Source organism: Channa argus, chromosome 1, assembly GCF_033026475.1.
Source record: "Channa argus isolate prfri chromosome 1, Channa argus male v1.0, whole genome shotgun sequence".
NCBI classification, from domain to species: domain Eukaryota; kingdom Metazoa; phylum Chordata; class Actinopteri; order Anabantiformes; family Channidae; genus Channa; species Channa argus.
The window spans coordinates 28,252,180-28,271,382 of NC_090197.1; positions in this window are offsets into that span (position 1 = coordinate 28,252,180).

Sequence of the window (19,203 nt, forward strand, 5' to 3'; positions counted from 1 at the left end):
CTAAAGTACTTGAACTTAATTTTAGTGTTTCTCTTTGATACTATACAGATGATGCACTACATTTCAGAGGAAATTGTTTATTTTATTTTTATTTAAAGATTTTTGCTGCAGCCTGATCTGTACTTCCTCTTTTATGTTAAAAATAAACCAACGTGGCCACAAATTACTGTTATTGAGATCTGGATAAAGTTCAAGATGATCCCACAGTCTAGAACAACACAGTTATATCACACCTGCAAACTGTAAGCATACTCAAAATACCAAGTTAGATAGTGTAATGTTTTTGACCCTGTTTATTTATACACACTTACTCATGAGGAATCAAACAGATTCTGAACTGATGCAGATCTTTGTCTCTACTATATGTATTTTTATCTTTTTGCAGTCTAAAACAGGAGCCCCACAGGAAACAGTTTCGTCACCTTTTTTTTTTTTTTTTTACACTTTAAACAGCAGATTGCAGACATGTGTAGGTGTCATGTCATCTCCAAAATTTTTCAGATAATTCTTGGTAGCGTTAAAATGAAATGGTAATGGCCAGGCGTACACACAGTAGGTGAGATAAATAAATTTGACAGTTGGTGCGATGACAACTACCTTAAACTAAAAATGAGGTTTTTACTGACTTTTGTAAAAAGATAGACAGAGCAGAATGAAATTCTCTTGTTTATTTGTGAGATCAAATCGACATGAAAGTACATTTTAAATCTTGCATCAGTTTGAGGATCATCTTCTGTTAAATTCTTTAACAATTTGAGAAGCATGTGAGAAATTTAGGATGGCGAGATGCTCTACTGAACAAAACTGCTGTCAAACATCTGAAAGACAGGGCTTTGTTTTAAACTACTTTCCCCTCTGTGTCTGAAAACATTTCTATTCTAATTTAATGAATGATAGTATCGTCTCAAAGACATTTTCTTTTCTTATCACGAGTTCTCGTGTTACATTTGCAGCTATTATTTGTCCATATGGTAAAATAAGTAAGGAACATAAATCCTACCTTTGAGAGTCTACTGGTTTTGCCTCTGCAAACACACAGTCTGAGGTAATTTGGCAAGTAATCAGGGGAGGGAAGTGAATTAGACAAACTTTTGGGGGAAGTGGGTTTGCAAAGGTGTTCGACTGTCTGACAAGTAGTTCTGACTTTAATCAGAGGCATTACACTGTGATACACTTTGATAATTAGGGTGAATAATTACCAAAGTGCTGCTTATGTTTATGGCACCTTGCCTTTTGAAACGAGCAGACAAATCAATACGTGATTTTCTACACGTAATTTTATTGGTCTTGTGGTCTTAAAATATACCCATAACTGTAAATTATTAAAAGTAAAGTTAGCTAACAAAAGGCTGGGAACAACATCAGAACCTAAAGCAATGGACGTGTGACTTATTTACAAGCCAAAGATAGGGATAGAGTAATTTTGAAGGTCGACCTTGGAGTCCTAAACAGTTACACTCCATTTCTCCACTTAATGCTTTAGCCTGTCTGGAGAGAGTCTGACATAAGGTAAGGAAGGAACAGAGGGAAGTGGCTTTTGTGTCATGACTGGCATTCACACTATTAGTTATGCAAGTGCATGTTTTTTATGTCTACTACTTATTTAATGACAGTGGATTCCAATCTCTGTGCGTGCAAGTCCTGAGTAACGAGGAGTTGACAGCAAGGCAGACAAAAACATTTGAATCATGGCAGAGAGCCTGGTGTGGACGCCTCACATATCTCAACAATGTAAACAAACTGACCAGCAACACTAAAAACTCTTTTCTGTCCCTTCCACTATGTCAGAAGAACTGTCCTATATTAGTATAATTTTACTATTTGTGTGTATCTCATGTTGAAAATAGTTTCTTCATAATAAGACAAAAGAAAAAAACATTCCACAACATTTATAATAATCCACGGCAGGTGATGGCAGAAGTGTCTGGAGTGGTGGGGTGGTGAACAAGCAGGATTTCTACTGGCAGAGGAGAGAGACAGTGGGTAAATCTTTGTGGTTTTGAAGAGTATTTGAACAAAGATGGAGGTGGAAATGTGGTGGGAAGATGGCGTGAGTCACACACTGGGTGTTTAATCTGCCAAGAGGGAAACTCAGAGAAAACGGGGAGCAGAGAATACTGGCCACAGTTCAGTAGCACAATCTCCTTCCACAAGTTTACAGTAAACACGTTCATACAGAAAATGGAAAATTCAAGCCTCCAACATTCAGCTAGTGACAAGGACAGTAGAACAGGTTATATAGATAGTGGAGCAGGTGAATTCACTTGAGCTGATGAGAAGGAACAGAGGTGGCCAAGACAGGGAAGACAAGATGGTCAGCTGTCTACAAAACAGGAAGTGGTCATGGCAATTTTTTCAATTGATCTTTTTTTTTACTTGAGCGCTGTAAAAATAAACAAAAATTTACTTATATAAAGTACATAGATTATGTTGCTTATATGTTGCTTAGAAGTTTTTATCATCTGGTTTGATCGAAGACAATTAAACTCTAGGATAAGAAATGATTTGGAGAAGTGACAGTGATGTGTTAATGTCATTTAATCAGACACAAGATCAGACACAAGAGATGTGTTTCATTATCATATTTACAATAAATTAAACCATCAAACATTGAGCGTTTACTTAATTACAATGAATCTAAAAGCTTCTCCAGATTATATACAAGTTTTCTTGAGGGGGCTGTTGGCAAACACAGATCTTATTAAACACACTGTATGTTACTCTCACTTTTAATAATCATAAGTTGTCATTTTTCTGTTTTTACAATAAAATACATAGGTATTTTCAATTCAGACAGACTATATTACATGGTAGAAAATTGTAAGTAATAGATCATAGTACACAGCAGAAAAAGTTTAAATTAAATAAATGAGAAGGCTTATTTTGTCTTTTTGGTTTGTGTTGCAAAATGCAAAGGGAAGATTCTTTTTATTTGTTTTCCTGTTGTTTGTTACAAACCTTCTGCAAATATGTACTGAACTGTAATAAACTGAGGTGGAAAGAGTGCAGAAGTATCATTACTATGGTGAAATTGTATCCCAGGAACAGGGATTGAACCACTGACCCTGTGGTCCGTGGATGACTGTCCTTGAGTAAGACACTGAACCACAACTTAGTTGCTCCTGGTGATTGTTGGCCAGCTGCATAGCAGCTCCCCCATTGGTGTGTGAATGTGTGTGTGAATAAGAAGCAGTGTAAAGCGCTTTGAGTGCCAATAGGTAGAAAAGTGCTATATAACTGCAGAACATTTAATATTAACCAACTCTGTTGATCTGTTGATATCATTACTTTCCATTCTACAACAACACACAGAGGCCAACACCTTGTCTACAGCTCCTTTCCTAAGCAAAACATACAGAAAACAGTCTGCAATAGGACTGGAGAGAACCATAATGAATCTCAGGTAATTAAAAGAATAGATTTCTCTAGTGTTTTCTGCCAGGAACCAAATGATGCTGGGCAGGAACAGCAGTGTGTAAATAAGCAGCACCAGAACCAACGTGGCCACAATTCGTCGTTTTTCATCAGGGGGGACACGGATGGCTGCAGACAGAGATTTAAGTGTCCCACCCAGTGAGAAAATGAACAGGGGAAATGGAAGAAGGAGGAAAACAGCAAACATGGTTCGTGCAACATAGATATCACGGAAATAGACAGGGAGGAGAAGGACAAGAGGAAGGGCCCAGACCACCACACAGACCACCAGAGAGATCTTGATTGTTCGTCTGAAGCGGTACCACAGTGGCCAGCTGATGACCAAATACCTGTAATACAAGAGAGACACATGGAGGAGGATCAGAGTTACTGGGAATAGACACAGATTCATCTACTCGCACACTGGATAGATGCATAACTACCTTTCCAGGGAGATGCACACCATGAAGCCAACACCAGCCAGCAGACCAAAGAAGTATAAATAGGAGAAGGTCTTCCGGATTATATATGCACTGTGTGTCATCCAAACACTCATGGAGCAGAGCTGAATAAGGTCAGTGAGGAGAAGGTTGATGACGTAGATTGGAGCAGCTTTGTCTTTTCGCACCTGCAGAAAAATGTTAGTAAAAATTTAAAAACGCTGATGCAGCCAGCTATGAAGCCACCTCCTCGACTCTGCATTGCCCATTTGCAGTTACAACCATTTGTGCCTTTTTTAAAAATCACATTTTCATTTGTGCATATAGAAAATCAGCTCTGACACTGGTTGGTCTCTGCCACAAGAAGCATTTACGCCTGTTTTTCAGATATGACCCATTCTGTCATGATGACATTTGGTGCATTTATCAAACAGACTCATCAGCATGTTGTGTTTTGGAATGCAAGGTGCACCTCTCACCTCTGCCTATCCAAATTTAGGAAAAGCATGAGACAAGTTTACATCATGTTTGCAATGCAATTTGTGGGAATTCAGCCTCTGAAAGACCAGGCAAACTTAATACAGGAGCCATTGTTTGTGGTGTAGAAATGAAACAAGTTTAGAAAAATGGCTGATTGGTGAAGCATCAACAATAATGCAGACATTGTGCTAAATCACTCTGATAAAGAGAAAACTGAGTTACAGGGCAAATCAACCCTCATCTATGGTCACAAAACCTGAAGGGAAGGTGGGAGTTGGGCCACTGCTCCTTTGTGTCGAAAGGAATAAGATGAGTTATCAGGAGGCCTCATGGGCACCTCCCATTGGACTGTCTCTGGGCACCTCCAACAGGGAGGAGGTCACAGGGCAAACCCAGAACACGCTGGAGAGATTATTCCTCTCAGTTTCTCTGGGAACAACTCAGGATCCCCTAGGAGGAGCTGGAGAATGTGGCAGGGTCAAAGGTCATCAGGACTATCTTAATGAACAATCTGACTCAGCAGCTTCCATATTAAGTTACATAAAAGTTGAACATTAAAATGCTGCCAGCTATTCTCTGTCTGAATGAGAAATGTTTCATGCTTCCGTTTATCACTGTTTGATCCATCAATGCATCATAGGCATTGGATTACACAGTGAACAGTGTAATTTAGTTTGACTTCTTTTAAAATTCCTGTTTATATTATCAGCAAATTTTTAGAGGACTTTATAGTCAAAATTATATTTTAATCTTTAGTCTATTTGGCTCTGTTGTAGGGTACAGCGGTTAAATGCTGACATTGTGGTTTGCCTGCCTAATGACAAATATCGCACTTCCAACTTTAACCTGTTTCTTTGCCTTTGTCTGCAGAGCAGGAAGGTGAGGAATCAAGACCATAACAAACGGATAAAGCAGCTATAATCTGATATTAGGGTTGATTAATTGACTACAACTGCATGTTATGAATCAGTTTTTTTTCAGTGAAGACTGGCTGCATAACACAATCTCCTGTGTGCACTACAGTTCAACAGCAGCACAAAAACCCCTCAACGGAATCAATTTCTCTTAGTGTGAACACAAACTGAACATTAGGAGAGTTAACTGCAGGAGTGTTGGATTAGACTGACTTAGTTTGAGCCCAATGAACTTACAACTGAGTGGGCATTTAGTCATCACATCATAACAGCAAAGTCACCACATAGTTTCCATGATGTCAGTTAATGCATTAAGTGCAGCACATCCAGCTTTTTATAACTTTTGGTGAATGTAAGCTAATATGTTCGTAGCAGTTAGTGATTAAGCAACAAGCTTGTTGTGGAGAACACATAACGGTGGATGGGGAACTTCTGGCACAGCTGAAATTATCGCTTCCAATCGTTTTATGAGTGATTTGATCATTTTTTTAATTTTATATTTCGTTAATTTGCGAAACTGAGATGTTAGGCCAGTACCCGAACAGTACTGATCCAGTTAACTTAACCTTGAATTTATCTGAGCTTTCTGCTCCCTCTCTGCTGCAAACAGGGACACTTGGCTGAGGTCCACACTCACTCATAATTACAGAGAAGAAGCTGCTCAAAAAGCTGCTCTTTTCTTATTCACTAATCTCAGTGGTGTCTTGACGAGTTGATATCATGTGATATCCTGACACAAATATTTCTTTGCTTGCTCTAGTTAACCTTTAAAAACTAAATGTGTGCACTGTAAGATAATTTTCTTTACTGTCCCGAAATTGTCTTTGTCTTTAGACTTTGTGTTTCCACACATTAAATTTGAAATGAAACAATATGTTCAACCTAGAAGTATCAGCTTGACTTTTAGCAGCTTCACATTAATGAAGAAATGATTGTGTAGGAAGAATAGCCAGTTTTTACACATACTAAAACTTAACCATGTAACACAGTCTAAATACCAATGGTTTGAAGTCTAAACATAATGATAATATACACACCAGAGAAAATACAGCATAGATGGACACTAGGACTGAAAGAAATCCTGCTGCAATGATAACGTATGTCACCACATCTAGAATGAAGCGTGTTGATGATGATCCATCTTCATAGTCAGTGGTGTTGCCGTAAGCGTAACTAATGTTCTGTGAGGTGCTGTTGAAGTCGTAATCTCCCATTCTCTACAGTGAATCCTATAACAGAGATAACGTTTTTAAATATATCTCAGACGTGAACATGTAAAACCACTCTGTCAGCAGTGATGACACACTGTGCATTGTACTGAAGGAATAGTTTGGGATTTTTCAACATGGTCTTAATAGAAACTTTAGTCTTTATGCATATGTATCAGGATGTCGGTCATTAAAACTTTTCGTCCCATCCAAAGTGTTTATGTATGTTTCCAATGAGAACACAACCACAGTTTACAGTTGAGGTTTAAGATATTATATTAAAGGAATTTCAATATCTAAATTTTGTCACACAGTTTTTTTCACAAGTTTATTTCTCATGAGCTCAATTTGGATGTAAGAAAAGGAAAAAGCCCATGAATGTAATTGGCCTGGGAAAAACTGTACGCCCACAGTCCTGATCTGTCAACTTATCACTGTTTACACATTCATTCGTGTTTCCACAATGCAACTCAAACCTTACATCTGAAAACTTAGAAACGCAGCTTGACTGCGTTTCAATTACCTGACCATCAAGCTTGTAAATAATACATTTGCTGGTTTTCTGTCACAAAGAAGGCATTTAAAGTATATTTTTATACATATTTTACTCTTTGTAATGCATCATGACTTCTAGTCCATTGTTTTCATAGTGTAATTCAAAGATAGGCCGCAAAAATAGAATCATAAATGAGCAGACGAATTTAAAAGACATCCACTTCTGGTGTGAAAGGATTTCAGATTTAATATCAAGATGAAGGTTTCTTGGACTTTTATCACACATTTATAGGACAGCAACTGTTACACGAAGTGAGGTGCTGTAGTGACTCAGTCCCAGCTTCGAGAGACACAAGTCTTTCAATTGTAATGCTCACAGTTTTTTATCATTTAAATAGGGCTGTCACATACAGAGGCAGCCAAAAAGGCGGCCTGGTGGCTGAGTGGTAGAGCATTGGGTTGGGATGCAGAAGGCCGTGGGTTGAAACAACTAGGTTGACCAAAGTGCTGTTCAGGTTAAAAAGATAAAATAAGAAGTATACAATAGCATAAAACGTGTGCCATAAACAGATAACAATAAATAACAGACAGAATGAAATAACAGATAACAAAGAAAATAATAACATAATGTCAAGTCAGACTGTGTCAAAGGCCAATGAAAAAAGTGGGTTTTAAGAAGGGATTCAAAAACAGGCAAGGATGAGGCCTATCTGATGTCCAAGGGCAACTCGTTCTATAGTTTTGGAGCAACCACTGTAAAAGCTTGGTCTCCTCAGCTTACGTTTAGTTGTTGGTACAAAATCAGCAGCCGGTCAACTGATCTAAGCAACCGTGGTGGAACGTACTGCTATGCTGACATTCATCAGCATAGTAGTGAAACGAAATGTCATGTCTTCTAAGGATGGAGCCCAGGGACCGCAAATACAAAGAAAAGATGATAGGGGAGAGGAGCAGAGGAGGACTGGAAGTCCCCCAATTGTTCACAAAAAGTTGTATCTTTTAAGTAGGACCTTTATACCGACCAAGTGTTCTAAGCGGGAGATTAATATATCATGGTCAACTGTGTCAAATGCAGCAGGTAAATCAAGTAATAAAAGGACAACACAGTCACCAGAATCAGAGGCTAGAAAAACATCATTAAGCACATGCAAAAGAACAGACTCAGTAATGTGTTTCATTCTAAAAATAAATTGGAAGCCTCAAGTAAGTTGTGCTCATTTAAAAGTGCTATTATCAGACTATAAACAATTTTCTCTAAAATCTTAAATAAAAAAGGCAATCTGCAAATTAACAGGAACGTGTGGATCTAGCCCAGGTTTCTTGATAAGAGGCTGATCTATGGCATGTTTAAAATTTTTGGGGACCAACCCAGATGTTAGACTGCAATTTATAATGATGAAAACAGGTGGTATGAAAAAAGTATGAAAACCCTCTTTAAAACATCGGGAAGGAAGAGCATCACAAGGTGAACCCGAGGGCTTTAAATGACCAACAGTCTCCTTAACCTGAGACAAGGTGACAGGCTCAAACTGATGAAAGACAGCAGAGCATAAAGCAGCTCTCTTATCAAGATAAGATAAGATAAACTTTACAAAATCATCTTATAGAACAAAACCCCAAAACTAATAAATGTGCATTATTAAATATCAGACCTCCACTCCAGCTTACCAATAAACCCTAGACCTAAACATAGTTATAAATCATTTGAAAGCCTTACTCTTAGTCTATCACAACCAAACTGGAAAAGTCAAACACCACTTCTATTTGTTATCATGTACCATGCTCCAGTCCCATATTCAGAGTTTTTGATTGAATTTTCACGTTTTCTATACGATTTTGTGCTTAGTACAGATAGGTAAGTGTTCATCTAAAAATGCTGTGAACACATTTAAAGGACACCTTCACTGGTTTTGAACTCTTCTTTTGGTTCTAGTTTAGGTACCATTAATGGGTGCTATTAAACCTTCTATTGACTTCTCTATATCGAAATATCTCTACATCTATCTGAAAAATCCCTCCAGATGACATCACTTGGAGGAATCTTCTATTCAGATTATAGCATGTTGTTGCTCAAACTATGAAGTTTGTAATCATGGTCAACCTTCTTCTTCAGAGCTCCCCCAGATGACATCATCTGAACTACTAATAATGAAAAATGTCTCTGGGGATGTCATCAAAAAGCAGAGAAATATTTTAATATAGTGAAGTCAGAGGTAAGTTTAAAAGCATTAATGTACAATTTCCCGCTAAACTAAAGCCCTAGAGAGAAAGTTGAAAATTGGTGAAGTCATCCTTTAAATAAATTATTCTTTCACCATTTACTATGCCAAGTCTCAATACAATGGAGAATAGCCACCTTAACTTTACGCTTGTACTGCCTCACTACACACATTACTCAATACTGTTTCCCCTCTGAAAAAGAAGGCAGTAAACCAGAAGAGATCTCCATGGTATAGTTCACAAACTCACAATTAAAGGCAGGCAACACGAAAGCTAAAAAGGAAGTGGTGTTCCAATAATTTAGGAGATTTACATTTAGCCTGGAAAAATACGAAAACACAACTTCACTGACTTCACAACTTTCTTTATGAATAAAATTGTAGCTATCAGAGAAAGAATTCACCAGATCCTCCACTAAATATTACAGATAGATCTTCATATACAGCAGTGCTTGAATTTTTAACAAGGTCTCAATCCCTCTTACACTGCTTTTTATCCATAGATCTCTCTGAGCTAACTTCAATTATTACCTCATCTAAACTAACAACCTGTCTGCTAAACCCTATTCCAACTAAACTGCTCAAGGAAGCTTTACCCTTATTAGATATGTTTGGATTGGACATAAATCTATCTTTAGAAACAGGTTATGTACCACAGGCCTATAATGTAGCTGTAATAAAACCACTACTTAAAAAACCCTGTCTTTATTTCTAAAATCTTTAAAAAAGTAGTTGCATTTACAGATCATTGTAGTACAGAAACAGCACTTGTAAGAATCACCAATGATCTTCTCGTGGCATCAGATAATGTGCTCGTCTCTATATTTTTTCTGTTAGTGCTGCATTTGATACCATTGATCACAACATTTTATTACAAAGACTGGAACATGAAATTGGGATTAAAGGAACTTCACTAGGTTGGTTTAAATCTTTTTTGGCTATTATCTCAAGTTATTTGTCCATAATGTTTCTCTTGTATTTAGAGAAGAGAAACTAACAGACTGTCTTTCAAAGTTCTAAACTGTTCACTTGTAACATCTTATAGATTTATGTGAATTCACATTTTCCTTTCTTTCAGTACATTATGAGTCTTTAGGAAATACAAAAAACCATAACATATAGATCAGTAAAGTAGCGTTATTCTTACCGGTGAAAGCCAGAAGACTAAATGTGTTTCCTCTATCAGAGTTGAAGTCAGATGACTTTTTACATCTGCAAAGTCACAGCTTGTGGTAAATGTGTTTCTCTATCTCTTCATCTCTCTATCTATGTAAGTGGAGTATAACGTTTAGATATTTGCTCTTAGATTTTGTGGAGAAAAGGGTAAAGTAGCCATAATTAAATCAGCTTAAGAAAGTACATATATGTGAAAAAGTACTTCACTTTTTATCCACTGGTACCTTCATTAGTCTGGGTTGGATTCATTGAACCAAAAGTACAAATCGCGACTTTGTTTATAGAAATAAATATGTTAAAATAAAAATGTTTTTAAAAAAACAGTTTGATACAGATTTAGTCGTAGTATAATCACAAGGACTTAATTTTACTAACTTAAGTTAATACATATTGTAAAAGGATTTCAAGATATATTGTGCAAAAAGTAGGAAAACACATGTATGACAGAGGTGAATGTTCTTGTGGTCCATTAAATGTGTTATCGTAATGATTTATTTGAGTATATTATGTTCATATTGTGACCACAAGCTTGTTGGAAACCAAAGTGTATAATTATGGTGTAGAATTTTATTAGTAAGTCTTGTACTTTGCCCTTGTGATAATTGTTGTATGTTACATAGTAAAATAATCTAGGAATGAATTTAAATGGTACATTTACTCACTGTTATGCATTTATGTTGTACAGCTGTTCATGTACATGTGGTGGGAAACTGTATAGATCTCAAACTACATTTAATAATTTAGTAATTCAACTTTCTAATCTAAATGCAGAGTATACAATTACACACTACAGAGTGCAAGTGAAGTTTGCATCAACATGAGACAGGGTCAGTTCTTAGTTACACTCTATGACAATCTGCAAAAAAAACTGAGAAATTATTCATTGTAAAAGTAGAGCAGCTGAATTGGGTTGGTCATAATGTTTAGCCTGATTGATGTATTTAATAACACTCGTTTTATACGAGCACAGGTACAAGTTCACAAAGGCAGGATCAGGCCTGATCATTGCTTTGTATTGAATTAAGCTGTCAATAAAATAACAAGACGAGAACAACAGATACATATTTAGTAAGTCGTCAAAGTAACTAAATTACTGAACAATTAATCAAGAGCTTTTTTCCTTCTATGAGTGTGTTTCATTGTTTTATTTTTTCCTGGAGTCTAAGAGAGTCAAGAGTCGACAAGCCAGGATTCCACCTTCAGAGTGTGGGAGGATGGATTGTTCCTCTTCGACATCACACCTGAAATGACAATAACAATCTGGGTCAGATAAACTTGAGATCTCATTTAAACAGTAGGTGTTAACGATAAACACAGACACACACACATAGACAAACAGTCTATAAGTCCAACCTTTCTTCCAAAGAAGGACTCAAACTGGGCTATTGGACTGGGAACTTCACAGCTAAAGAAAATAACAGGCTGCTATTGTTGGGAAATCTATGTTAATCCTCATGTAATAAATTATTGATCCTTTTGTTCAAACTACATTGACTGTATGTCAGTTGCCCTTGTTTCAAAACCTAGTGACCCAAACACTTAAATATCATATAAAAGGTTTATTGGTGAGGTATTACACAGGTTACAAAAGCAACCATTGTCCCCCATGAATTAAATAAATATTGTTTAAGTTTTTACTTGAGCCCATAAAGAGGAAGAATGCATTTAAAAGATTCAGGTTTATAAAAAAACTAAAACCTAAATTGTCTGAGCTGTCATCAATCTGAATATTAAAATCAACTTTTAAGATTAAATCTGAACCACTTAAGAACAGAAGACCAGAAAACATTAAACGTGTTCTAAAAAGCTATTTAGAACAGCTAAAGAAAGAGCTATTTTAGCCAGCTGGGCGACTGGCTGTGATTCAGTTCTGTTCACACCACAGCAGCATGTTTTCTGCTCTACCTGAACTTCTCATTGCACAGCTCAGTAATGGGGGAACATTTCAAGTTTGTCTCAGTGATAAATAAAAAGTCTCTGTACTTGATTTGGTTTGTTTCCAATAAACCGCGCATCCCTATTGTTAACATGTTCATTATGCACTTCTGTAGATCATGCAAAAGTAAAACAGATGTGCAAAATTATAGTTAAACAGTAATGATTGATACTGTTTAATTATTATTGATGATCCAGCCATAGGTTTTATTAAAGAACCAGCTTTTATTGTTTGTGACCACATATATGTTTACACATACATTTTGCAATGCAATGTGACCTCTGCATTTAACCCTGCACTCTGGAAGGAGCAGTGGTCAGGTGCAGGTAGCTTATCTTGCACAAGAGCATATCTGGTGCATGAGCTGGGATCTGAATTAAGGGACTTTTGTGTCTCAGCCTGATGCTCAGTGATCTTTCTTTTGTGCTGACAAGACAAAGCAGACAAATGAGACTATTTGCATGTGTAGCTCTCTAGTGACCGTTTAAAGTAAGCAGTCAGCGAGCTGATGTTAGAAGATATTTTACATCACATGTTAAAGGTGTTCATTTCACCAATGAATTTAATTAACCATAACATATATTTGTCTTGTTCTCAGCCTTATAACATTTATAAGTACACAAATGCAGTGAAGTCAGTTTATTTCCTTGAACTTCTGTGGTTATTAAAGACACTGGGCTTAATCCTATCAGCACATTACTTTTGACTGACAAAAACTCAGTTGGTGTAACTGTCTAGAGATGGTCACTGTTTTCTCTGGGAAAGTCCTGGGTTTTGTGTGGGTTTTATGTTGCATCCATCCATCCCCTATGTGATGTGTGGAACTGTGGGGGCTGATAACTGCAATTAACAATAGTCTGGCAAAACAGTGACATACAAAAGCGACTGGTGACTGTCTTTACAGGTAGCCAAACTATATTATGAATATAACAAAAAATGCAGAGTTCTCTCCCTCTTCTCAATCTTTCTCCCCTGCTCCATCGCCACAGAATTTCCTTCTGTGTTGTTTGTGATGGTTACCTGGTTCTGCTCTTCCTCTCCTGTCTTCCTGCAAAAACACATGCAGGCCAGCAGCCTGTTTACAGCACCAAGTCTGCAAGAGGGCTGAACTGAAGGAATGATAAAGCAGAGTGCTCAAAAAAATCTAACAAATCTCTCAAGTCCCAAATGACCCAGGGCAGGAACAGCAGGGTGTAGCAGAACCAGGAATAAAGTTCCTATAATTTGCCATTTTTCTTTAGGAGTAACAGAAATGGCTGATGACAGAGATTTGAGAGTGCCAACCAGACAGAAGATGAACACAGGGAAGGGAAGGAGGAGAAAGATGGAGTGGAAAATGATCATGAAGGGAGATGCTCATACAAAAAACCCCCAGTAAAACCCAAGACCCAGATGCCAACAGTCACAAAAACAAAGAACTTGATGGCTTTTTTTTTAGAACTGCTCGCACACTTCCTACTTTTCCAGGCAGATACACATCATGAAGGCACCACTGGCCAGCACGCCCAAGTAATAGATACATGTTGAGAGGGTAATGAGCATTTGACTTTTGACTTCCGTCACCCAGAAGGACAAACAGCAGATTAGGATAAGGTCAGAGATCAGGAGGTTGATGACAAACAAAGGAGTAACATGAATGTCTTGTAACTACAGTGATGAAAAAGATTAAAAAGTTTTATCATTTCGCACAAACACCAACAGTACATTCACACCCTGGGATTCAGGTCGCTATTATTATACAAACTTCTACATATTGTAAGGTTTTATACATCTTTACGTACCTGTTAATAAAGAGAGTATATAGCCATTAAGGTCAGTGGAAAACCTACAAACACCACAATCCATGCAGTCACACTTGTTTTATTAGGAATCATTGGGAAAAAGACAGTGGAATAGTTCACAAACAGGGTGTAATTGTCCAAATGAAGATGGCCGTACTTGGTGTTGTGAATGTGGTTCCCATTAATATCCATCATTCTTCCCAGTGTGACCTTTTACAATAAGTTTCGACAAAGATGGACATGATGCAGAAGTCTCTGAAAACATCAGCATTTTCAAAGAAAATCTCAAAGATGGTATGTGAAGCTTTGGGAAAATACTACTACTGTAACTGTTATTACTGTAGTAACAAATAGTGACTACTCTGATGTTTTACCTCATCACCAATACAACAGCGCACTCAATCTTTCTGTGCACTAAATTTATCACATCTGTAGAAGTACAAAGTAGTTGCATTAAAGTAGTACACACCAATAATATTACACATTATTACATCATTAGATTTTGACAATTATTATGATGCAGTAGCTGTTTATACTGTATACTGCCTTAAATCCCTTTATCAACAAATTCAATGAAAATATAAATTTACTTTTCAAATGTATTGAGAAATTGGAGTAAAACTAACTTTGTACAACTATTGGTACCACTGCTACTGCAGATAATAATATTGAAAAAGAAAAATAGCATTTAACTTACTACTTACATGCCGCTCTACCACCACTTCTATTGCATAAAGCAGCGACTTGAGGATGTCAGCCGCATATAACAGTGACAGGAACAAAACTGCAAACCCAACCTTCACCGTTGTGCTTTCCACTTTACTCAAAGAAAGCTGGAAATACAAATTTGTAGTACGGTTATGAAGCAAATTTTAAATAAAATCCATCATATTTATATGTTTTTGAAGACAAAGAGAAAATAATGGAAGCTAAATAATTAAGTTGGACTTTAGTTTTACAAGAAGACAAAACCAAACATCCCAAATGTAATATTACAGGATGACATTTATAAGCCAAGACCCTGTAGTCACTGTAATCTATATGTGCACCTTAAATCAGCTGGCTGAAAGCAGTCTGGATAGACATTGTTAATGTAGCTCATGTTTTTCACACTTGGCTTCTGGCCTCTGTGTTATTCCTTCATGTGACCAGACTTCATGTTAGGATTGTGTGCTGGTCAGTAAATTGGTACTACTACTACTTTCTCCATTCCCTGGAAGATTTCCCTCTCGTCTCTCAACTTACTCTTTGATCATCAGTTTAATTTAATTCACATGTTCCATTGCCTTTATATATCCTGTACTGTGCCATAGTAGATGGATAGATTGTTAGATAGATACCTTATTAATCACAAAAGAAAAATTCTTGTGTTGCAGTAATTGTTACACATATTAATATATATACAAAGTAAAAATAATGATACTAATAATAAACTGTACCTTGTGCAACTTAGTGAGGTAGATAGTCCTAAAAAGCCTGAGATAAGTTTCTGTTCTGTCTATTGAAAGTGCCTTAGTGCATGCTGTATACTGTCTGTACATATGCAGAAACAGTGCATGTATGTTGCAGTTGCTCTTATTATGTTGTGATGAAATGGTGAAGATCTTTCTCCTGACACCGCAGAGAGTCATTGTACAGACCAAAGGCTGTTTGAAGCTGTTGGTACAGCCTCTGTCTTCTGCCCCTGACCTTCATTTGACCCTCCAGCCTTGGTTTTTTGCTACAGATGGATCTCCTGGTTCAGGCCTGCCTGTCTAACTCACTCTGCCACCTGCCTGTTTGCCGGCCAGTCTGTCTGCTTCTCCTACCTGTTACCCAGCTTCATTTCTCCAGTCCCTGCCTGGTCTTCGTCAAGTAAGTCAAGTTTTGTTATCAGACTTCTGGATTCTTGGAATTACATATTTGGATAGTGGGCTTAATTTGTGATAACCACTGTATGAGCCAGTTACCACCTGCTTATCTCCACCAGTTACTCGGCTATTTTAAGCTAAGTGTATATGTAAAGAAAGGGCAATACAACTTATCAGGGGTGTGGTGTCAAGCGACAGGATTGAGGGAGTTTCCCCCTCTGGTTTGAATATTCCACCAAATTGCCATGTCCGTGCACACACAAAACCATTAGGTATTATACACTTTGCTTTGCTTTTGACAACAAATATAGTGTATGGCCACACATCTAAAGTTATTCACAAACTGTACAGTTATGTCATATGCATTTTGGGCTATGAAACATTATAATTATTATTATCACAAAAGTTATTCACAAAGCACTGTAATTATAAAAATGAGGGCACACACGTAATTATCAAAACATGCTAGCCTAAATAAAAAAAACACACTCTACTACAAGTAAAAGTATTAATATCTTTACTTAAGCTGATCAACAAATACATGTCATGTCATAACAAAAGTACAACTACTCCACTAATAAACTGGTTTCTCTAGGTCTGAATAAGGATTCTGCAGAGATCTAATGTATTCAGGCCATAAGTTTAGGTCATGTACAGATTCATAACAACACATCATTATTAATTGATTATTTGTTATATTAAGAGTCAACATCTATAAATTTATATTTTAGTGGTGTAAACTCTCAGTTCTCTCTCTCTCAATTGTTCTGAATTTAAAGTACATAACATAAAAAAATACTCAAGTCCACTAGTGAATATATACTTTTAGCTACAGCTACTGTACCAGCACTGAGTCCAAATTTCCCCCGAGTGGACAATTCTATGCTTTTCTATTCTACTCTACAACCACAATTCCAAAAAAGTTGGAACAAAGTGTAAAATGTAAATAAAAACAGAATGCAATGACTTCCAAACCACATCAACCCATATTTTATTCAAAATAGAAGATAAACAACAAAATCAGATGTTGAGTCTCAGAAGTTTTATCATTTCATGGAAAATATTAGCTCAATTGGAATTTGATTGCAGCAACACATCTCCAAAAAGTTGCAACAGGGCGATGTTTACCATTGTGTAGCATCCCCTCCTCTTTGTCTTTAAACTGACTGTAAACTTCAACTTTAATTTTAAAAACACTTGATTGGTCCCCAGGGGGAAATTTAAGGCACAGTAGGATAGTACAGTAGGAACAAGAGAGTGCTTGCATCTGTGAAATAACACAATTAAATGGAATGACATGGACCAACATCAGTACAATAAACCTGTTGTAGTGATAATGGGATCAAATAGGCCAGTTATTGCAAAAAAACTGCAAATAAATGTGTACAAATTATAAATATAATCTATATAAGATATAGTATAACAAAAGGAAGAAGGTAAAATGAGTGGTATAAAAATGCAAATAGAAAACTAACTGCATATATTTCAGAATTATACTTAGCTTGCAAATATATTGCACAGTATGTAAACACAGGTATATAGTCCAGATCTGTATATGAGTCTGCATCACAGAGCTTCATTAACCATAACACCATTCAAACTGTCAAGTTTGAATGACCTCCTTCTTTTTCATCTCAAAGCCAGTGAAGAACATTGAAGATTTCCTTGAGTTCTTTAGTAACCCAAGGTTTATTGTTGGGTAAGACTGTGACAGTTTTGGTGGGAATGATGATGAGTCCACACAGAAGGAGATGTATGATGAAACTGTGTCTAATTGCTCATTGAGGTAGAGGATGTGGATATGAGGCAAATTCAATCAGTGGCTTTAAATCAGGCCTGTCGTCTTATAATGCTGTGCCTGTGCCACTGTTGACCTTCACACCTTCAAGTTTTCTTCTTTAAGTTGTAAGAGGATTCTCTTGGTTAGGTGCAACAAAGGAGGAAGAGCCGATGAGCCGAGTGTGAAGAGAAAAAAAATGCTCTCTATGAAAGCATTTAAAAGCACCATGAAATAGCTGTCTGCACAGAATGTTCTGCTGCCATAGCACACATAAGTTTCAACTATCACACAAAAAGCAAAATATGTACAAAGAACTACTCAGCAAGCTGAACTGTCATTCTCTCCAGTTTCACTTCCACCTCTGGACCTTTGTTTTGAAATGATCACTTCCAGTTCTACCCTTCTGCAGTGCTCTCAACTTTACTGTCATTATCAGTTTAATTGCTTCACCTGGCTCCCATTGTGTTTTGAACTGACTTTGTGCATTGAGGCGACTGTGGTGCAGAAAGGTAGTTCGGTTGTCCACCAACCTTGTAGTTGTTGGTTCAATCCCTGGCTCCTCCAGTCACATGTCAAAGTGTCTGAACTGATGAAATGATTGGGTGAATAACAAGCAGTGTAAAGCACTTTGAGTGCAAATAGGTACAATAGCGCTATATAAGTGAAGACCATTTATCCCTCTTTTTGGACCTTTTTCGTTGGCCTCTGCCCCCATCTTGTATTATAACAGTACTTTCTTGTGTCTCTGGTTTTTGCCCTGGCTCTGTTTCCTTGTCTCTTGTTCTGTATTCGGACTCTGTTTCAGGCTGTTGGATTGTGAACTGGATCTAAGATTATTGGACTGTGCAGTATGTTCTCCCTCTGTTCCCTCTACTCGACTCCGCAGCTCTCCCCCTCCCCTCTCTACCGGAACCACATGAGGGATGCCAACTACTGTCTTCTCCTTCCACCTCCCTTTACCTGGAGCCTACTGCAGCATATTCAAAGTAAGTCATCTGCTCTTTAAAACTTATCTGGAGCTCTGGTCATTTAACTGGGTCATTCTATTTAGTTTGGTGTGCATAAGCACACAATTACATGACTGGTCATTGCATGAGCAATGACTGGGTCTTTGGATTGACTTTGATTTGGGTTTGTAAATGTCTGGGAAGTGAGGAGACCAGTTGCTGGAGTTTAGAAGAGGGAGGATGCCTCATTCTTGTCTGATGCAGGATTCTAGCTGCTAAACAGTCCTGGACCTTTGACCGGGACCGTGTTGTCCCATTGAAGTAGTACTCATTGTGCAAAACTCGCCAATAAAAATACACATTTCCATTACGTCATCATTTGTGAGGCAGGTTAGTCTTTATTGATACGTAATTTATAAGCTTTGTATTAAAATTTTAAATCCATAAAATCAATAAAACATTTTACTTTGTACATCCATTGCCATCACTGCTGATCATAAAACAGATTAATAACAAATAGCATTTAACTCTACCTTTATCTCTCTGCCACCTCTTCAATGTGT